This window comes from Camelus ferus, chromosome 25 (assembly GCF_009834535.1).
Source record: "Camelus ferus isolate YT-003-E chromosome 25, BCGSAC_Cfer_1.0, whole genome shotgun sequence".
In the NCBI taxonomy this organism is placed as follows: domain Eukaryota; kingdom Metazoa; phylum Chordata; class Mammalia; order Artiodactyla; family Camelidae; genus Camelus; species Camelus ferus.
Genome location: NC_045720.1, coordinates 6,881,710 through 6,898,325, shown reverse-complemented (window position 1 = coordinate 6,898,325; position 16,616 = coordinate 6,881,710). Strand labels below are relative to the sequence as shown.

Here is a 16,616-nt window from a genome sequence, read left to right as displayed (position 1 = left end):
CCTGAGTTCTCAGCTGGTCAGATTTGCCAGGCACCCTCCTCCCTACTTAGAGCTTAGCCATGGCTGTCTCCCCAGGCGCCCACCTGACTAAGGTCCTGCTCACCTTTCTCTTCTTGGTGTGACCAGACCATCACCTCCGCCAGCATCACTTCCAAATCCTCTCCTCCCCTCTCGCTCTCATAGCCCTAGTCATCTTCCCACAAATCCTTGAATCTATGTGTTAACTCTGTAGTTTATCAGACACTCCCCCCACTGACATGTCCATTTCACCAAGGATTGTCATCAGCTGGTTCACTGAAGCACCCCCAGCTTTCTGAGGAGGTGTCTCATGGATGACCTGTTAGTGGAATTAACAAATAAAGCAGGCAGCAGAGAAGGAGCCAGGCTTTACTGAGACCCCCATCCCTCTTCACGTGTTCTAATGTTGTGCCTGGATGATGCACACCAACCTCTTGTCCTTTTTTTTTGAACCAATGTGGATGTGTATTTTTCAAAGGCTAGGGGAGTGCATATGCCTTTTGGAAAGCTCACACTGAGAGCGTCCAGACAAAAAGCATCTCAGGAAAATCGTCTGGGTGTGAGCTGCGCCATTGACAGAGCACCTCGCGAGCAGGAGCAGGAGCAGCCTGGGGTGTCTGGGGGATCCCGGGGGCCAGGCACTGGAGAACCCTGCTTTGATTTCTGCCCCAGCAGCCAGATGTTCTCGATCAGGAAGCAAAATGAAGACAGTCCCTTCACAAGCAAAGGGAGGAAGAGAAAATGAGGACAGTCAGGAGCTGTCACCAAGCCCTTAATCGGGGCTCCAGGGACCATGAGCCAGGCAGACCTGGGGCCCCTGGGACTCCAGAGCTGAGCTCTCTTCTGGGTCCCGCATTTATGGTTCTGTTCCAGGAGGCACTCCCCGGACACAGTGTGACAGTCCCCTGAGTATCCCTTGCCCTGGTGAGGGACAGAAATGCTGCCTTAAGACATGGCTCTTTTAAGAGTCAGATTCTGAGAAATGAGGTGAAATGAGTGACTTTTTCTGTAGTAACTTAAAACTGTTTTTTATTGGCTTTAGTATATATATATACAGTATATGTATACATACATGTGTCTGCATATACAGCATATGTGTATAGCATGACGTGTAAACATATACATTGTATACATGCACATACAGCATGCGTGTGCATATGTGCATATGGGCATATAACTTACACAGCATTTAATATGTACCAGGCACTGTTCTAAGAGCGTTATACATATTAGCTCACTTAATTCTCATAACAATCCTGTTAAGTAGGTACTGTTAATCCCATTTTACAGAGGATTCGGTCACCCAGGTGGATACAAGTGAACCTGGGATACGACCCCCCGCCTTCCCCCACAGGCAGCTTGCTTGAAAAGCCATATTCTCAACCTTATACCTGTGCTTCATAAATTATGTTCCAGGGACCCCAGAGGGGTCGCTGAGGCCCTTCCAGGGAGTCCATGACACCAAAATCACTTGCATATGATTGGTAAGACAGCATTTGCTTTTAAACTCTGACTTTCTCAGGAATGTACGGGGAGCCTCCTAGAGGCAGGTGATTTGGGATTTCAGAACAGAATGAGGCAACAGCTGCCTTCCTTTAAGCCAGACAGTGAAGGGACCTGTAAAATAGCACTGCCCTGCTTCCTCTCCTCACTAATTTTCTTTTTCGTTTGGGAAAGTAGCTGTTTTTCATTATACCTATGTTACCACACAATGGACTTACTATTTTTAAATAAAGTAATGAATATGCAGAGAATTTCTTAATTTTAATAACTAACCTGATACACATTTAAAGAGATAAGACATAAAAGCTATTCAGAATCATCAGTAACGTTTCAGAGTGTGAAAAGGTCTTGAAAACAACGAGTTTAAGAACTGCGTGTCCCTGAGGGTTTTGGAGGAGGGCATCTTGGCAATTTGGAGAAGACTGCCTTTCCTGCCCAGCGCAGGGCTGGTCATGCTGCAGCACATACAGCATCCCTGGTCCCCACCACAAAATGCCGGAAGACCCCCCAGGTGCTGTGTGTGTGTGTGTGTGTGTGTGTGTACCTGTATGTGTCAGTGTGTGTCTGTATGTCTGAGTGTATCTGTATGTGTGAGTGTGTGTGTGTGAGCATGTGTGTATGTTGAGGAGTGGGCACCGGCCCAGCTGAGAGCAGCTCCACTTGTCATCACAGGATCCCACTGTTGCTGCCTCCAGCTTTTGCACTGGTCCCTCTCCCAGTCCCAGTCCCAGTCCCAGTCAAGATCCCCAGCAGGGATGGTCCTCCAGCTCCAGTTCCCCAAGACTGCCCTGCTGTCTCTGCTTCATGACAAAGTCACAATCATTAACACGTGCCCAGAACCCTAAAAACATCCTCAGGATCTCTCTCCTGGGAACCCATCCCAAGGACACAGTTCAAATGAAGGAAAATGATAAAAGCATAAAGATGTTCACTGCAGTGTTGTTTATAATAATAATGATGATGAAATACACTGACATATGGAAATATACATTCACAGAGATGATTAGGTCATATGGTACTGCCACTTGGTGAAACATTATACAGCCGTTTATTGTTCAGGGCAACCCCTGAAACACTCCCTCAGTGACCCTTCCTTGACCCAGGTACTGGGGACTCAGTGGGGAATGGGATGGCCCCTGTCCTCAAGGAGGTTCCAGTTAAGTAACTGTCCCTCTGCCGTGGTTTCAAAGACAGGGAGCCAGTGCCATACATCCAACCACTAGAAGGAGCAAATCCATCTCCCCTGCCCCAAAGGCCTTCCTTTCCTTCTCTTTTTCTGATGGCCAATCCCCCAGCATACAGGATATTTTTAGTGCCTAAAAGCACTGGGGTGCCTGAAGGCACTGGAGCCACATGGTGACATGTCTTTCCCACATGGCCCTTGACACATACATGGGACATGCTGGCCAAATGGACTTCAGACAAGCTGGCTTTGGTCCTTCCCATGTCTTTCTTTCTCTCCCCAATAATCCAGATGCAAAAGGCTGGTGGGCTATTTTGGCCGGGCCACTTGCTTAATTTTGGCTGGGGCCTGCAGATCTATAAATAGCAGGTGTTCTGCAAGCAGGCAGGCCGACCTGTGAGCAATACAGAGAAGGTGGCCAGTCCCAAAGTTAAAGGGACATAAGTCCCCAGGCGTGGGATCCCCCATTCCTAGTTCTCCAAAAGCTAGAGGCAGAAGTGGGCAGAAGTGTGGCAGGTTGGCTGATACCCAAAGCGGGCTGAAGAAGAGAGCAATAACCCCAAGAAGGCCCAGGCTTGCGTGCAGCCCAGCAGAGGGGTCAGCTAGCTGGACATCATGTTGACCAAACCAGAGGCCAGGGCTGGCTCTGGGCAGCTAAGTAGACATACTGTGCCCGCTTTCAGACACCGATTCTTGACCTTAGAGCTGCAGAGATGCACCTGGCCCAGGTGAGTTCTCAGTAAGTCCCTGCGAAAATGAATCACACGTGCCTGCTCCCCACGGAGCTTCCAGTCCAACAGGGAAAACAGACACGCACAAGGACAGGCAGTGGGGTCAGTGGGATGAAAGCCAGACACAAATGGGGTATTTGGGGGGATGGAGGGCAGATGGGGGAAGAATTCCCAGCAGAGGTGGTAATTGAGGTGAGTTTTAAAAGAGGGATGATATAAGCAGGAAGGTAAAAGAAGGGTGTCCTCCGTGCAGGATCGAGCAGATGCAAACCACGTACTCCAAGTCCTGGAGACAGAAAAGTGACCTCATTTAGAACGAATGTTATTTAGGGTAATGAGAACATGGGATGTATCTGTATCAGTGTCTGTATCTCTAGCCACAGTCACATCTACCACTGTATAACTGTATAAATGCCTGACAATTGTTTTTGATTGTAAGTCCCTGATACTAAGCTTTTAATCACCAAGGCATCCATTTCAAAGGTACTCATGTCAAATAAACACGCTGCCGCAGCTGCAAAACTCGACAAAGAGCCAGGTGGCCCCACCCATGAAGTTCCCATGAAAGCCGCAGGTGACCTAGAAAGCTGACCTTTTGAGTGGTCCTGCTCTTCCCTTCCCACACTTACATTTCTGCGCTTCTGTTTCAAGTTGCCAGTCAAGAATGAACCTGTGAAAGTTCATGTAACCCCCCTTGACCCCAGTGAAGGCAGAACCCCACGACTGTGCACACCCCACCTCCCTGTGTACCCTCCAGCGACAAGCCTTGTTCTTTTAGGAAAAGTTCCTGGATAGTTGTTGCTGGTTACATTTTGCAACCACAAAGGCCAGTCCAACGATAGCACTGGCTCTCAGTGGGGCTGGGGAAATGTCAGTGGGGCCCCGGCGAGTACTCCAGGCATTCCTAGCCCAGAGCATCACGAAACAGCAAGCTATACGTCACACTAGCTGTTAGGGACTGCTATAAACCCAGGCCATCTGTCTTTAGAGTCCATGATCTTAATATCACTCTTAAAATTACTCTGTGAAAAGAACTTATTTACAAAACAGAAACAGACTCAGAGAGGCAGAAAACAAACTTATGGCAGGGCATGAAGGGGATGGGGAGGGATAAATTGGGAGTTGGAGATTACAGATACTAACCACTATATATAAACTAGATAAACAACAAGGTCCTACTGTAGAGCACAGGGAACTATATTCAATATCTTGTCATAACCTATAATGAAAAAGAATATGAAAAGGAATATATGTATGTACGCGTATGACTGAAACATTATGCTGTACACCAGAAACTGACACAATATTGTAAACTGACTGTACTTCAATAAAATAAATAAAACAAAATGAATTACTCTGTGAAAAGAACTTATTTACAAAACAGAAACAGACTTACATAAAAAAACAAACTTGCGGTTACCTGGAACGGGGGAAGAGGGTGGGGAGAGATAAATTGGGAGTTTGAGATTTGCAGATACTAACTACTATATATAAAACAGATAAACAACAAATTTCTTCTGTAGAGCACAGGGAACTGTATTCAATATGTAGTAATCTATAATGGAAAAGAATATGAAAAGGAATATATGTATGTGTATGTATGACTGAAACATTATACTGTGCACCAGAAACAGACACAACATTGTAAACTGACTGTACTTCAATAAAAAATAAATTGATTAAATTAACTAAATTACTCTGTGATAAGCACAAAGTCGGGTGGGGCCAGGAGAGCAGCGATAAGGCTGGCTTTCTGGGCAGGACCTGGGTCTCAGTGGCTTTGTCCACCCTGATCTGGAATTTGGACCCCATCCCAGGGCCATAAGGGACATGGGGACTGAAAGCAGGGAAGGCACTATTGGATGCCCTTGAGGAGCAAAGGTTACTGCCCAAATTCTTATCAGCCGGGCCTGACTAGAATAAAAATCATTTTTTTTGAGGATGACTCATTCTGTGGGTTTGGCTTCTAAAAGAACACAGTAAACATGTGTGCTGGTGGTGGACGCCCTCTCTTTGTGTCCCTAGGGTTGTTGAGGCCTCAAGGCCAGGCTGCAGCAGCCACCTCTGGCACGTCCAACCTCTGATGGAAGAAATGTCTGTGCTGCAGCTGGACACCTTCCCCGAGCTGGCAGGAGGGAGGCCCCGCTCCCACCCTCACAGCTCACACACGTCCACCAGTGCGGCTCAGCTGTAATGTAACGGTGATAATAACACAGCTGCAACATACCCAGCGTTTGCAACGGGCCAGGCTCCATGCCCAGGATTTTGAACCATCGTCTCATTTAATCCTCACAGTCCCTTGCAAGTGGGCCCTGTGGTTGTCCCCTTTCTTACAGAAGGACAAACTGAGTTGCAGAGAAGCAAGATACCTGCTCAAGTGACAAAGCGAGGTGGACGCTGGGCAGGTCCCACTCCAGGGCCTTGAACCTGCTACAGCTCAGGTGTCCCTGTGGGGTTCATCTCCCCTGGTGACCAGGACTGGCCCCATTTATCAAGAGAACAAAGCACATATATCCAGAAGGAACCCTACTTCAAAAAGACACCTGCACCCCAATGTTCATAGTAGCACTATTTACAATAGCCAAGACATGGAAACGGCCTAAATGTCCATCAACAGATGACTGGATAAAGAAGATGTGGTATATTTATACAACGGAATACTATTCAGCCACAAAAACCGACAACATAACGCCATTTGCAGCAACATGGATGCTCCTGGAGAATGTCATTCTAAGTGAAGTAAGCCAGAAACAGAAAGAAAAATACCATATGAGATCACTCATATGTGGAATTAAAAAAAAAAAGAACATAAATACAAAACAGAAACAGACTCATAGACATAGAATACAAACTTGTGGTTGCCAAGGGGGTTGGGGGTGGGAAGGGACAGACTGGGATTTCAAAATGTAGAATAGATAAACAAGATTATGCTCTATAGCACAGGGAAATATATACAAGATCTTGTGGTAGCTCACAGCGAAAACAAAATGTGACAATGAATATATGTATGTTCATGTAAAAAAAAAAAAAAAAGAGAACAAAGCACAGCAGGTTAAGGACGCACATCTGGCAAGTGGAGAGCCGTCTTGAAGCTTGTTCTCTGGAATCCAAGGCCTTTGCTTCCTCCCTTCCGGCCTGGCTGTCAACCGGAGCTGAATCTTTGAACATTCAGGGAGACGGGCAGTCACTGCAGCTGTCAGGAGCCTGACCCTTCTAGAAGATGGTGACGACCTGAGGTGGGCCTGCTGACAACTGCGGAGAGCCCGCCCACACCCTGACGTCGGGAACATCTGTGGGTCCCTGGTCCATTTTACAAATATGGCAGCGGATGTAGCGAGGGGCTGGATCTGAGGGCCAGGGACCAAGGAGGGCCTGAGGAAGGTACATCTCGGACAGCGTGGAGGGAGAAAACAAAGACAGACTGAACAGACAGAAGCCTGGGTCATAGCTGCGTGAGAGCAGAACCGTGTTTGAGTTTGTCACCACCATACCCCTGGTATCAGGTACATAACAGAAGCTCAGTTAAAACCTATTGAACAAATGAGCTGGCATAACCGGCTAAGACTAAGACAAGGTTCAAGCACTGCTAGCACTTGGTTACTGTTGACAGTTAGTGTTACTTTCTATGTATTCAGCCTTCACCCCTAGGAAAGCATTTCAACGTGCTGGTAAGAACTCTTTGTGTGGTTCCAACACGTAGTATCCCATCCTCTGGATGCACGTTAGCCGTTGTCCAAAACTGGCCACTTAGGATGTTTCCAGGAGAATCAGGCAGCGAGAATCAAGGAGAGGTAACGCAGCAAGTGGTTAGAGGCAGACTATACACCTTGAAAGCTCAGCCCCTCCACTTACTAGCTGTGCATCTGTGAATACGTTACTTAACCACTCTGTGCCTTGGCTCCATCATCAGTAAAATGGGAGAATGACAACAGCTAGCTTCCAGAGCAGCTGTAGGGTTAAAGCTGTCAAGATCTGGGGCTGTCAGAAGAGTGTATGACCCCTGGTCAGCCCGCCGAAAGGGCTCACACACACCCCGCCGGCACTTTTGTACTCCGGAAGTCCACGTGAGTCCATAAAACGCAGTCCCGGTAGTGGGATCGTAAGGTCAGCCTGCAGAATTGCAAGGAAAGCCCCTTTGAAATCGCAGCAGCATGAAGAAGGAAAAAGTCTTTAGCCCAAGAACAAGGGCTCGGAGGACTCAGAAGTTGAGACCCCCTCCTGGATGGACACTGGAATTCCCACTGCCGGCCTCTCTGCCAAGTGTTTGTCCAGCCTCCTGCAGTTAACAAACCCTGGTGCCAAGCCAGCCCCGGCGGCTCCAGGTACCCACGTGACAAATCCCTCTCACCGACCCCAGGGGAGGCCTGGCCCCCAGCAAGGAGGCTTAAGCACCAAGGCCCCTCGGTGGCTCCCCACTTGTCTGGGGCTTGTATTTTAAACACATAGCCTTGTATCCTTTTTCTTAAAGAGAAGCCCCAAATTCTATTAACCGCAGGCCTCACAGAACTCGGAACTGCAACCGTACACCCCGCTGATTTGTTAATCTGTCTGTTTCTCCCATTAAATTATTAACATCTTGAGGACAGAGAGCTTGTCTTATTCTGTTTTACCTCCAACGCGCGGCACCATGCCAGGCACCTAGATGTGTTTGCTGGGTGAATGAATGAATGAATGAATGAATGAGGGGATAAGAAGGAAGGAAAAAACACCCCGTGAGTTAAAATCTGTTCATTTCAATCGCTCCACTTGGATCTTTTCCTCAAAATTGTCCCGTACAAGTTAATCCTTTTTCACCTGACGGCCTTTCAGCTGTTCAAAGACGGCTCCTCCAAGTCTCCGCTCTTCCAGGGAAACCACCCCTGTTCCTGCAACTAGGGCTCTTTTCTTAAAGGTTATCAGTGACAGAAATTCCACCAGCATTTCGCTGCTGTTCCTTTCAACATCTAATGACTGCCAGGATGTGCCTTTATCTACACAGAATACCTTGGCCTCCAGCCTGCCTGTGGGCCAGCTGATAACATTTATTTTTGGGGGGGAGGAAATGCTTGAGTTTTGAGGAAGAACGTCGGTGCACGTGACTCTTCAGGCCTGAAAAGGAGGCACTGGAAAAAACAGGCCTGGCCCCTGGGGCTGGGGAGGCCACAGCCCCTGGAGGAGAGTGAACAACTCCCCTGCCTGTCCTTTGATCAGCAGCCCCTCCTCTCTCCACCCCTCATTGTCTGTGGGATTTGGTTCCATAAACATCTCCCCAGAGTGACCCTCCTGGACCACCACACCTACACTGTGGTCTCCCCTGGGTCCCTCGGCCTGCCCCCGGCCCTGCGAGCATACACGTATTCACGTAAATCTCTTCCTGCTCGCTATCAGTCTCTTCCCTCCCCAGTTCTCTGCTTGCATGTGAACTCCCTAGGTCATCGTCTGCCTAGAACAGAGCCTGGCACAGAGAGGTAGCTCAAAAATATTTGTTGCTACATGAATGAAACTAGCATTTCCCAACTGCACATTCTATGTATATTCTGCTGGGAGCTGGGGGTACAAATGTGTTTAAATTCAGGCCTCTGTGCTTAAGTAGGTCACCCAGAAAACCCCCACTGCAAGAGAGGGAATGCCCTCTCCCCAGAGAGGCCCAGTTCCGTGATCACACCTCCACCCAACCAAGGCTTTTGCAAACACTGCAGCCAGGCACCCCCGCCCTCACCCATAGAAACACTCACACGCAGGCAATTAGACCCGGATGCACGTTTCCACAACACCTCTGCACACCCTGTTGTGTATTACATGATGCAGACCACGAGCACGGCTCCTGGGTGTGAAGGAGGTGGGCATCCACCAATACGTTTGGACTTTCTTGCTGCTGTGAGGGCCAGAGGCCCCAGGTGCAGGGGGACAAACACTTCCCCACCTTTTGTGCTTTTTTCCCTGGGACAGTACCAGGGCCATCTGATCAAATGTCAAAAGGCAGACAGGAGCTCAGCGCGTGCTCGCCACGCTCACTAGCTGCGTCACTGAATTAGCTTGCCAGAATCCTGTTTCCTCCTCTGTACTTGGGCCACTGGGTTTTTGCAAGCAGTGACAGCAGCAAGGGTCCAAAACAGGACCTGGTCCATAGCTTAACAAATGTGGTGGGTGGTGGCATTGAAGGTGGGGACGGAGTGGCTATTCGACATCATTTAGACAGACAGGAATTTCAAGAATGTTCCAGAAGCATCAGTGTGCACTCATGGTGGTTTTCAATGCAGACAGGTTGGTTTAGAAATAACCTTGATGGTGCACGTATGTATAATGTGGATGGATACCTGGATGTGCACGCACGTGTCTATAAATATCCATACACACCCCACCCCAAACACACGCACGCACGCACACCCCCCTCACATTTCTCAGCTGTCTGCTCAGAGGGCCTAGAAGCAAGGCTACCCCAGTAGTAACAGTTGCTAAGACTAGGGGGTGATGCATTAAGGGGTGATAAGTCCCACAGTATCTCCCCACAAGATACCTAGAAATTACAGAGGTGAAACAGTGACTTCCCATGGAGACACCCGGCAGACGTCGCCTTAACCAAGGGACAAAGGAGCATCACCAGTCCCAGGACAGACCAGCATCACCTCCCAACACGAAGCACCAAGGATACAGCATCAGTTCTGTGGGATTCGGGCAAAAGCATGCAGTCTAAATCTAACCAGGAGGAAGGATCTGACAAACACAAACTGAGGGACCGTCTGGAAAATAACTGGCTTCAATGTATCCAAAAGGTTAATGTCAGGAGATGCAAGCCAATGTTTGCAGCGAGTCAGTCTTAAGTTTCTGACTTAGCAGTATTGTGGTTATAAGAATTCTGTGATTTCAGGAGTAGAGTATAAAATACGAACACTTGAGAAACCTGGGTAAAGTGTAGCCATGGTTCTTTGGCTATTCTTGCAGGTTATCTATAAATTTGCAATTATATAAAAATAAAATAATTGGGAAAACAATTTTTAATTGAAAAGAAAGCTCTGGGTTCAGATGACAGAAAAAGTGAATATAAAATTTAGCATGATGATTGGCACATTATGCATATGTGCCCAATAATTTAAAGCTATCATAATAATAGTAATTATTATTATTTGCAAAACAGCACACCCGGCGTGTTGTAAGCAGGAAGTGGATAATATCATCGCTGTCACTCATCACCATCACCACTTTCATCAGTCTTGATGTGCTTGGAATTAAGAACCAAAAAATTAGTATCTTTATTACTGTTACTTCTAATAACTTAACGTCTGCATTAAACTGCATTATTTGAGGGTTTGTTACCAAAACACTTGCCACCTATTCAAATGCATGCAACACGCACCTACAACAGTGAGGAGGCTGAGGGCCAACCACGAGAAGAGAGGCGGAAGGCATTCGCAGACCGGGATGCACATGATGCACGTGCATTGGGACTTTTGTCATCCTCTGAACCTCTGCTTTGTTCTTGCAAGTTCCTGGCAACTCCAGGCTGAAAAAGGACAGCTCCTAAACACACAACCCAGTCCTTGCCCAGGCCTCTTGGCCACCTAGAACTTTTTCTCTGTTCCTTCTCAAAACCCATCCATAAACACTGGGCATCTCGGTGTCTGGCCCTTGTTACTCCCCACTGCACACTGGCTTAAACAACAAGTGGAGGCTCTTATTTGCCCCCAGATCCTGACCCATCCAAGATGGCGGGACTGCTGCCAAGTCCAAGGCTCTCCCCAAAGGTCTGTTGTATAGAACTGGCTGTGCTCAGCCCAGCTCTGAGGTGTGACAAGGTCCCAACCCCACTGCTTCATTCAATGTGTTTCTTGAACATAAACCTGAGATCCCTTCTTATCATTTTCTGTCTCCACCCTTCCTCGTTCTTTCAGATATCTTATCTGGAGATATGTGTATATATATATATATATAATATGATATCTTCACCGCTATCTTCAGCTCATTTTTCTTGCTCTGTTTCTTATCTCCCTTGTCCTTATCTTCAGACCATGGCATGCCATGGCCATTGCTTCTTCCCCTTTGCAGGAGGCCCATACTGTGTCCACCCACCTGTGACCATAGCAAGGACAAAGCTCCCAGCGGTATCTCTCTATCTGCACCTAAAACTAACAGACCCCAAGGCCCAAGCGCCTTGGTTTCTACATAGGCTGGCATACAGATGCCATAGGTCAGCTGCCCAAAGAAACTTTAAAAGCAAATCTATTGTTTATAGACGAGGAGGTAGACAGGTAGATACACAGATGTCCTGCCAACGATACAGAACAGCTACACACACACCTACACACTCACAAGAACCTTCCTTCTTTCACGACGGTTCCAATCATGCCCACGCTGAGTTGGAGGCGGACAGAGCGAGGAGAGACATCCCGGGGTGACCACCGCTTTCCCAAGCCGAGATGGAAATGCTCTCAGTCTGCTCGCTCCAAAATGGCAGCCACGAGCCACATGTGGTTATTTGCACTTGAAAAGTGGTGAGTGTGACCGAGGACTAAATGTTTACTTTTATTTAATTTTCATTAATGAAAATTTAAACAGCCGTATACAGAGTGGATACATGTGGACAGCTCAGCTCCAGACCGGGGACTGGCATGCTTTTTCTGTGAAAGACCACACTGTCATCACTTCCAGCTTTAGGCCACACCGTCTGTCCCAGCTGCTGTCGTGGTGTCACAGCACCACAGATATACTGAACGGATGAGCGTGGCTCGGTGCCAATAAAACTTTATTTGTCAAACACAACCAGGCCGGATTTGTCGTGTGGGTCACAGTGTTTGGTAACTGAGTGCTCACTCCGGGACACACCAGAGTGTCACTGCAGGCCTTCTGTGGGATGGCAGGCACTTGTCATGGAAGGATTTACCAGTTTTCATGAAAGCGCAGAAGACTTTTAAGAAAAAGAGAGGTTGCTTGATACTCTAAGAGGCCTGCATTTTTCCCAGAGGGAGAAAGCATTTCCTCTTTATAGGATATCCCGGGACAGCAGGCCAAGTACAAAGAGACCGAGATACAGGGGACATCTCCCCACCCACACCCAACATAATCCAAGGAAGAGGCCAGAAAGGCAGCGCCTCTCTCCGGGGCAGCGTGAGGTTAGTTGGTCATTACCTCAGTGGGGTGAGGGAGTGTCCATCTCTGGTCCCCAGATGTCTGTCCCGGCTGCAGACCTCAAGCCGTCTCCTCACCACAGCTCCTGGAGATGCTAATTACTTCTGCGGGCATTTCCACGTCAGAAAGATTGAGTCTGAAAATGGTAGCAGCCGGAAGGGAAGAGGAGGAGAGTCTGTCAGCTTTGACATTTAGATCACTTGCTGCCTTTTGAAGATGACTCAATTAAATAAAAGATGTTCACCCACTTCCCCTCTCACTCACCCAGTGACTGATACATCAAATATGTTGTCAATAAACCCCTATTCTGTTTCACGCACAGAGCCAAGTGCCAGAGACAGAGGTAAGCGACGGTGTCGTTCACACCCTCGAGGAGCTCGGCCTGGTGGAGAAAAAAAGTAAAGAACCCAGAGCAATACGATTGTGGATGTGGATAAGCTTTGGGAGAGTTGGGGAGAAAACAGCCAACTCAGTCAGAAAGACGAATTGGAAGTGGAGACATTTTTAGCAGCCCCTTGATCAAAGTACAAGTGAGATACTATTGGGCAAAAGAAAAAGCCTTGGGTAAAGTATTGCTAAGGATAAAGATACAGAAATATGCGGGTCTTGAAAGTGAAAATTATGAGATCAAAGGACAAACCAGGCAGGGGCCGGACAGGAGAGGACTTTTGAAGACCTCATCTGAGAACAGTTACAGAAACCCTCAGTGGAGCTCTGAGTCCCAAGAACTGCGATGTGCAGACCATGTGTTTTCTCAGCGGATCTGCTCATGAAATGACCCAGATGACCACACTGATTATTCCCATTTGGTGGATGGGCAGCTGAGGCTTGCAGAGCTGACGTGAACAAACTTGCCCAGCGTGACAGAGGCCATAAGGGGGGAGAAGAGACCATGACAGGAACCCCCACCTCTGTCTGGTTCCAAAGTCTTCATCTTAGCCACTGGGAGAGACAACGGTGGTAACAGCCCCTAATTTGCTCCTGTCACCTTGCAGCACACCCCTCTGTGGTGTGGCTTTGCTTTCCCTCCCATGATGAAGTGCAGTCCATTTTTCCACCCTTTGAGCCTGAACTTGGCCCTTTTGAACAATAAGCCGATAACAAGTGTAACACAAAGAAAGGCTTAAGAGTGCTTATACGCAGAATTTCCTCTGTCTTGCAGCTGGGACTCATTCTGCTGCACACTAACATGCCTGAGTGAGCCCCCTGATGAGAAACAACATGGGGAGAGGCAAAAGGCATCCCAGTCTTCCCAGCTGAGCCCCCAGGCTCGTGGGTGAGACCATCAGAGACAATTGAGCCCCAGACAAGCTGCCCAGTAAACCCACAGAATTAGGGGAAATAAAAAATGTTTGTTGTTGGAAGCACTAAGGTTTGGTGCTGTTTGTTATGCAGAGAAGCTAGCTGATACAACCATCAAGTTATCTTTACACTGCTGGCAGTGATACAACATGGTTAAAATTCTTGTTAGAAAGAAAGGTCAAGAGATGATGAGAGCCATGGCTGAGGCTGGGCTGTGGGCGAGAGGAAGAGTGGAAGATGCAGGAGTTATTTTAAGGATTTCATGACCAACTGACCCCAGATTTCTCTGAAGGTGTCTGGTGTTGACTATAAACAGATTCTATTTGGAGCTCCTGATGGGGGCGGGATGTTTACACAGAAGAAACACAAAGCAGCCAGAGCCAGAGCAGTCAAGGGAAGCTGCTGAACTGAAACTTCCTTTTCAGCCTCAGATGTCTGAAAGAATCAAGGCCGGGGCTCACTGCCACAGCCTCCTAACCAGGTTGCTGTTGCTACGTCCTCCAATGCCAGCCCCACTCTCAGCAGCAGCCAGAGGGGTCCTTGTACATTGCACCCCACACCTTCCTCCCTCCCACCACTGGCTCACATCATCCTCTTTCCCGCTGTACTGTCTACTCACCCTTCAGATCTCAGTGTCAATGAGCTTCCCAGGGACATCTTTGCTGACTGGCCAGACAGGGCCAGGCACAGCCACCACATGCTCCCACAATCCCCTGCACTCCTACTGTCACAGCCCGATAATTCCATGAGGCATGAGTGTGTCTGTCCTACACACCACTCGGCCCTCACCACCCAGCACACTGCTTCCCCGTGGGACAAAGTCAAGTAGTATCTCCTGAATGTGAGAACGAACAAAGCGATTCATGGACCACACTTCCAGGATGTTTGCTTTGACATGCTGCCTTCTCTGCCCCCCAAATGGGTTAGGGTCCTTACTTTGGGGTACCCATGGCTTCCTGTGCTTCTCTTCATTCATTTGGGATTATTTATTATTCTTTCATTTAGCAAGAATTTACTAAGCACCAGGCATCTCCTAGATTTCCCCACTGTCCCACATGGGGGTATGGGTATAGGAGTTGCTCAGTAATGACTGCTGAATAAATGAACAACTGAGTGAACGAGTGAATGAATGAACAAGTGAAGAAGCAGATAAATCCCTAAGCATCAGTTGAGATGCAGCTGACTTACAACATAGCAGGAGCCTGTATCTGAGTGTTATGTATGTTACATCTTATGAAAGACTTGATAATCACCGTAATGCCAACCTACACGTACACATGCACCAGCAGGGACTTAGAGTGTCCTTGTGCTCTACCGTAAGACATTAAGAGGGAAATCTGTGAGTTACAGTAAACGTGGAGCCCTGCTCCCAGTTCAGCCCCGGGTCTCTGATGCCACAGCTTGGCACTTGCGGCTGCCTGTGAAGTCTGGTTAAAGCCTAAGACTGGCCTTGGAGCAAAGCATAACCCTGAACCAGTTTTTGCATTCACCTGCAGTTGGCTTCTTTATATATGTATTTGACCATTGCATGGGATTCCCAACCCCAAGGAGGGAGCTTGCAAGCACGGGCCAGCCTCAGCAGTTACTTTGACTCTCTTGTCTTTTGCTTTTCACGTGGGTCCTAAAAACCTTTTCTGAAACTCCACATCACAGCTTCCTTCCGGATGGCCTGCTGTCTTGTATCTTCCTGTGTCTCTACCGTTTCCCCAGCCCTCCTACAACTGCATCTCGTTCAGAACAAAAACTAAACTGTCAAAAATGAGTGAAGTGCTATACATGGGAGACCAATCAGATATAATCCCCATTTTCAGGGGAGGCCCAGACAAGCTCCTATGCCTCTCCAAGATCACAAATGAGGAAACTGAGGCCCAGAGAGGTGGGCCCAGGGGTCACAGGGCTGGAGATCAGAGCTGTGGGAACGTGAGCTGAGTGCATCCAACTCCAGGCTCAGTGCTCTTCCTGCGACCAGGCTGACTCGCTCTCATCCCATCCCAGCCCATTTCTCCCCCTTATTTCTCTCCATCCAACTGGCAGCCACCAGGTACCAACCAGGCCGTTAGCAGCAAACTGCTGGGCTTAAACCAGGAGACCTGGAGGCAAGAAGAATGTCCACTAATTCCAGCCGGTGCACAGAAGACTAGGACAAATTCCAGTCAAATCAATCACAGTTAGTTTTCACTTCTCCTGTTTTGGAGCCAGAAATCATTCCTTCTTTGCCCCTGTTAGCGCATCCACCATCTGAAGTGCCTTTCTCCTGTGCAGTAACATGCGATAAATCTTATACGAGATTTTGTTCTCCAGTTTTCTTTCCTCTTGTGGGTAGAACAGGGGACTGAAAGTGAAACTCGACATCGCACTCGGAGGAGCACAGCCTGTCTGCTTAATAAATCATAACTTTTCTCCTCTAAGCAAAAAAATGATTATCTGGAAAATCATTAACACTGGGCCTGGATGAAAAATACGGCTGCACTTTCAAATTACAGGAATCTTTTCTCAGAGGCCTGTGGTCATGCCTTGTTCCAAACCAGGGTGGCTGGCTGCTAGGTGTGCCAACCAAGGGGAGGCCGGTTGAGTCCAGCTGCGTGAGTTTAGGAAAACAGCCTTCCTCTGAGTCTTAGCTTACTCACTGGTAAAATAGAACTTACACCTCTTCCAATGCTTTATGGGGTTGGACTGCAAAGCAAGAGAATAAGAAACGTGAAATTGCTAAAATAATAATTATAAGGTAAGACCAGCAGTAAGCATAGTGGAAGATACCATTTAGGAGGGTAGGTTTA

At 48.0% G+C, this 16,616-nt stretch overlaps 1 protein-coding gene across 6 annotated transcripts in view; it reads right to left on the bottom strand.

The window, feature by feature from the left end:
* ST3GAL1 (ST3 beta-galactoside alpha-2,3-sialyltransferase 1) overlaps nucleotides 1-16,616 on the bottom strand; it is an 85,932-nt gene that overhangs the window by 54,886 nt on the left and 14,430 nt on the right. For 3 of the 6 annotated variants that reach the window (XM_032467892.1, XM_032467891.1, XM_032467895.1), the window contains exon 2: nucleotides 12,538-12,673. The exons of 2 other annotated variants lie outside the window; for them this stretch is intronic. The gene's annotated coding sequence lies outside the window, so the exon portion shown is untranslated. Of the gene's footprint in view, nucleotides 1-12,537; nucleotides 12,674-12,801; nucleotides 12,920-16,616 lie in introns of all 6 variants that reach the window. One more of the 6 variants, XM_032467893.1, reaches the window with a different exon arrangement.